Raw genomic sequence first — 6000 nt, 5'->3', positions numbered from 1 at the left:
CACTAACAAAAGATAGACGTCTTTGTTTACTAACTGGAAATGTCACACTAAACCTTATTTCAATCTTGTGTTCGAGAGAACCATGCTGTAATAGTATCATGAAAACAAACTAAATATTTATAAAATTTAAACTATCCTATATTTATATACTTGATAATGATAAATTTGCATTTGAATTATAAATAATTAGAGAAATCTACGGAATTTGAATAAATAAGATAGAGAAAATTTTAACACCAAATCATCTGAACGCTTTCGAACGAGAAATAAAACTAGTTTGGCCACTTTCTTCGATGAGAAAACGGAACGGTCGGAACGGTGTTTATCACCGTAATACCGTATCACGATTGTAAACTGTGATCCAGTTGTTGATAAAGTATCCGTAAACTTTTTGGTAATTTCCATGTCTGCTTAGCAACACTGATGTTATCTAATGTGATACGGTAATTGATACATCAGACGACCCCAATTTTACCCCAGTTACTCGTTGTCTCCTCCGTCGAAGGTAACAAACGTGAGTATTGTTCCGGTCTAGTAGCAATCAAGTAGCCTTGTCACGGTGAAACGCTTCACACTCGGCTTAGGCCTATCTAGTAGGCCTCTGATTAACTGGTTGTCGATTGCAGTTTGAATTAATTTGAGTTTTTGTTTATTGGGTAACTTGGATTCTTATTGTCTTTTTATATATCTGATGTACTGTATGGTTACTAAGGCCGGGTTTGTACTATATGTTTACTAAGGCCGGGTCCCACTAAAGGGACTATTTAGTGAAACTATGGAATTATGGCACTCGGTAAGGTAATCCCAACAAATTGAATACTAGAGGTGTACGTATGATGGTGGCCATGCTCAGTAGCTTCGTTAATTTCATCCATATTGCTAAGCATATTGCAGACTAAGGTAGACCGGGTTCGCACAGCGCATTAGCCCCCCTCTATGTTAATTAGGTAAGGTCTAACTTGATGGTTAGGTTAGGTGTTTTTTTTTATGCCCCCGAAAGGTCCTGTCCGACGTTATACAAAGGCAACGGGGTGTCTGTAGTTTTTGGGGACAGGGGGATATCTTTCTTATTACTAGCCAAATCGTTTTTCATTATGGGGAAGATGTTCTTTACAATGATCCATCATAGCATAATATGATGTTATTTTATCATTTTGAATAATTTCATAATTTACCTTTACCACGGCAATATTTTCTAAGTTCAGCATGTACCGCGTGTCAGTGCATACAATAGGCTCTAGATTATTTTCTCTTTCCGCGAGCAAAACAAGCGCCCGACAGCATAAGCCATTAGATTATTAAAAAATTTCCCCGTTCCTAGATGGTCCAACAGGTTTTCTGTTTATTTGCCGTTGAAATGTAGGTCAAATTCAGTAAAAGCGCATTATTTACGACAAGTTAAACTGTTCAAAATGTTGTTCTGTCTCTGACAATAATTAACCGCTCTTCCTCCTCGCCTATTTTGGACTGCCATTAATTTTTGTTTGTTCCGTAACTAGAATACAAACCTACGCGATTAATTTAGGGGTATTACTTTCGTTGTAGCTGAAATGACGAGCCATTAAAATATTGCCAGGGTTAACTACCCACACCTCTAGGTAGGGGGGTTAGCTTGCTACCGCTCCCACACACACACCTGTGATTTAGCTCACCTTGCTTTTGGCTCGGATGGTGTACGGACATTTCGATTCCTCATCCTTTGCCATTAATTGGACTGCCATTAATTCTCTTATTTTGCTTTTTCTTTGTCCTACGTCTGTCTCCTGCGAGTGTTTCTTTCCGTCGGGGGAGTTCACTAATTGAGACTCCTCTTCGGAGGACTGCTGCTGGTCATGGTCAGCTTGCTGATCCAACGTCCCTTAGAGGGCATCTCCGTCACAGAGCTCGCCCGCCTCTTCACCTTAGAGGTCGCCCTTCACCATCGGTGAAAAGGGGCCTCTTCGGCACTTCTGCCTTATCATCGCAGCCGTCACCCGCAGAGGAATCTTGGCTTCAGTCGTCTCTTGGCCCTCGACCTTCACCTAACGATGCTGCTACCAGTCCTCTGACTGCGATCCTGGACCCTTCTGTAGATCGTTCGCCCTTCCAAAAGGCACATCCCTGTTTCTGTGCTACCTGCCTGCCGACCTGCCATCGCCGTTCCTGTTCCCGGTACAGCCTCATGAAGCCCCACCTAAGTGCGCAGCTGCGCGCCAACGCTCTTCAGCTCGCCAGTTCCCTGCAGTGCACCGACGCTCACCAACGTCCGGTCAGCGCCAGCTCCCTGCAGTGCACCGACGCTCACCAACATCTGGTCAGCGCCAGCTCCCTGCAGTGCACCGACGCTCACCAACATCCGGTCAGCGTCAGCCTGCTCGTCAGCACTCTACAATGCTTCGGCGCGCCTTCACTTGCTCGCCAGCTCCCTGCAGTCCACCGGCACTCACCAACATCTTGTCAGCACCAGCCTGCTCGTCAGCGCTCTACAACGCTTTGGCGTGGGCCTTCACCTACTTGCCTTCAGCGCCAACGATCACTGGTGCAACAGAGCCCACCGAAACTGCGCGCTCAACTTCGGTCTCCTGCTTGTCAGTGCTCTCCTAGACGACAGCTACAACCTGCACACCAGCACTCTCCTACGCGCCAATGATTCCCTGCATGCCAGCGCTCTCCTACGCTCCAAACCGTCTCATGCGTGCCAGCATTCTCCTTCGCACCATCACTCTCCCTTGCGCGCGGGCCATCACTCGCCCGTGCGCACGTTCCAACTCTCTTCCACGCGCCAGCGCTCTCCTGCGCGCCAGATCTCGCCTTAACCCTCGCCCGCGTGCACTCTCTAGATCTCACCCGCGCACAAGCACCAGGTCACGCGCCCATGCGTATCAACACTCGTCCGCGCGCCACCACTCGTCCGTGCGCACAAGCCAGCTCTCAATGCTGAGATCGCTAGGTTCAGATATGTCTCTCTAGAGGGAGCCCATCTATTAGAGCCTAAGGACATGGAACATGCTGCTGAGAGATGTAGTACAGTAAGTCCCATCAGGACTCCCTCTTCCATAGGTCTTTGGTTTCCAAGCGCTATAAGCCACCAGCTCCTCAGTAGTCCCATCCAGCCAAGACCACGATGACCAAGACAGCAGCAAAGACCACGGTGTCTAAGAAGCCCTTTCCTGCCAAGGACAGGAAAGGCACTAAGTCTTCCACGGGAGAAAAATATCCTAGAGGGAGCAGTCCTCCAGGGGAGGAAAATATCCTAGAGCGAGCAGCTGAGGTTGTAAATGCTAGAATAGGCACTCCCCCTGCTTGTCCACTAGTAGGGGGATGCCTACAAAGTGGAAGCAACTCGGGGCTGAACCCTGGACAATCTCTGTGATTTGTCTAGGATATCGCATCCCATTCATAACATCTTTCCCTCCCCTGACCAGGAATTCAGTGTCTATAGACACCTTTGCCATGGGATCAGCAAAGGGGCTTAACCTTCGGACAGAATTCCAAACACTGTCGAAGAAGGGTGCTCTCCAGGAGGTCCTCGAAGGATCCCCAGGCTTTTTCAGTCGACTCTTTCTTGTGAGAAAGGCGTCTGGAGGCTGGAGACCAGTCATCGACCTCTCAGGCCTGAACAAGTTTACAAATTTATCAAACAAACTCCGTTCAGCATGGAGAATGCAAACGCGGTCAGACTAGCAGTAAGACCACAGGACTTCATGTGCACACTGGACCTACAGGATCCCAGTCCATCCGTCTTCAAGGAAGTACTTGAGATTCAACCTAGACAACAGGAAATACCGGTTCAGGGTGTTGTGCTTCGGTATTTCCACAGCACCTCAAGTTTTCACCAAAGTGTTTGCCCTGGTGTCATCTTGGGCACACAGAATTGGCATCCGTCTCCTTCGTTATCTGGACGACTGGCTAATCCTAGCAGTCTTGGTGTCAACCCTTCTTCGACATCGAGACAAACTTCTGAGGCTTTGCCAAGATCTGGGGATGATGGTAAATCTCAAGAAGTCCTCCCTACTTCCTATGTAGAGACTGGTATACCTAGGCATGATAATAGACACCAATCTCCACAAAGCCTTCCAGCCCAGATGTGTTTACGTCTCCTTGGTCAGCTTTCATCACTGGCCCGTCTAGTTCCTAATGGCAGCCTCAGGATAAGATCTCTCCAGTAGCGACTCAAGTCCCGGGGGAATCAGACTCTCGATTCCTTGGACATCCGGATCCCCATGGGATCAGCGGAACAGACAGACCTCGAGTGGTGGGTGGCAGAAGAGAATCTACGAAAGGGAGTGGATCTTCTCGTCCTCCCTCCGGATTTGATGCTGTTCTCAGACGCTTCAAAAAAGGGGTGGGGGCTCACATGCTGCACCACTCAATCTCAGGCCTCAGGTCAGAATCAGGAGAGTACCTCTACATAAATCTCCTAGAGATGAAGGTCATCTTTCTGGCTCTCCAACAGTTCCTGACAGGCCACTTGGTGGTAGAGATGAGCTACAACACCACAGAAGTGGCTTACATCAACAAGCAAGGAGGTACTTTTTCCCAGCCCCTATCCCAACTAGCAGTAGAGATACTGAGATGGGTCGAGATCCACTTGATACCACTATCGGCGCGCTTCATTCCGGGTAAGAGGAATGTGCTCGTCGACAATTTGAGCAGAGCATCTCAGATAGTGAGTACTGAGTGGTCTTTGGATCATCTAGTAACCAACAAAGTCCTGACTTTGTGAGGTTCTCCGACAGTGGACCTCTTCGCAACGGCCCTGAACTTCAGACTCTCGTAATACTGTTCCCCAGTCCCATACCCCAAGGCTCTGGCAAGATGCATTCCAACAACGTTGGGACAGCATCGACGTTTACGCCTTTCCCCTGTTCTGTCTGATGAGGAGGGTACTCAACAAGGCCAGAACATTGGTCAACCTTTCAATGACCCCCATAGCTCCGCTATGGCATCATGCAGAATGGTTTCCGGACCTTCTGCAACTCCTGACGGAGTCCCCAAGAGAACTCCCTCCACGACACGATCTACTCAAAAAGCCACACGCTTGGATACTTTCCAGCATCTCCTCTCTCATAGAGGATTTTCGCAACAAGTTGTAATCAGGATGTCTGTACACCTGCAAAAGTCATCAGCAGCAGTCTACCAGGCAAAGTGGAAGGTCTTTGGTGGTTGGTGTCGTGGAAGGGGTATCTCTCCTCTCGATGCCACTATTCCAGTAATAGCAGAGTTCCTCATATATTTGCGGGAAGAAATGCACCTGTCAGTCTCGGTGGTAAAAGGCTATCACTCAGCCCTAAGCCTCGCCTTTAAACTGAAAGGAATGGACATTTCTTCATCGCTAAAACTTTCCTTACTCATATGGAGTTATAAACTTACCTGTCCTCAGTCTGAAGTGAGACCTCCCCCATGGAACAGGGTTCAAGTTCTCGGGTCTCTTAAAAGATCTCTCTATGAACCATTACACCCTGCAACGGATCGCCATCTAACTTGGAAGACGGTATTCCTGCTAGCTTTGGCTTCGGCCAAGCTAGTCAGTGAACTTCATGGCCTCTCATACGACATCGCCCATTCAAGGGGATAGGGAGAGGTAACATTCAGCTTTGTCCCTGAGTTTATTGCTAAGCTCAGAACCCGGGAGTAGCGGATCTGCGATTCGACTCCTTCTGGATTTTGAGTCTTCGTTCTGTAACAGATGACCCTGATCATCTCTTACTCTGCCCAGTGAGGAGTTTGAGGCTTTACCTTAAGGAAAAAGCCACAGCCCGTCCTCTTGTGCCTGCACTCTTCATCAGCACAGGAAGGAGCAAGAGGAGGGTCACCAAGAACACAATCTCAGCATGGATTTGCAAGGTCATAGATCATGCACTGAATCTAGACCCTCCTCCTTCACATCGCCCCAGAGCTCATGATGTCGGGCGTAACTACGTCCGTGGCATTCAAGAGGAACTTCTCAGTGATGCAGGTTTTTCAGGCTGGGGTGTGGAAACGATAAACTACTGTATTTTCAATATTAAACTTACCCGA

At 48.2% G+C, this 6000-nt stretch overlaps 1 protein-coding gene across 2 annotated transcripts in view; it reads left to right on the top strand.

Annotated features, from left to right (window-relative positions):
- The first annotated feature begins 303 nt into the window (after positions 1-303).
- Positions 304-6000, top strand: part of LOC137630532 (adipocyte plasma membrane-associated protein-like) — an 80145-nt gene continuing 74448 nt past the window's right edge. The window contains exon 1 of one of the 2 annotated variants that reach the window (XM_068362050.1): positions 304-505. The gene's annotated coding sequence lies outside the window, so the exon portion shown is untranslated. Of the gene's footprint in view, positions 515-6000 lie in introns of both variants that reach the window. The other variant, XM_068362049.1, reaches the window with a different exon arrangement.

This window comes from Palaemon carinicauda, chromosome 38 (assembly GCF_036898095.1).
Source record: "Palaemon carinicauda isolate YSFRI2023 chromosome 38, ASM3689809v2, whole genome shotgun sequence".
In the NCBI taxonomy this organism is placed as follows: domain Eukaryota; kingdom Metazoa; phylum Arthropoda; class Malacostraca; order Decapoda; family Palaemonidae; genus Palaemon; species Palaemon carinicauda.
This window is presented reverse-complemented; position numbering and strand designations above follow the sequence as displayed.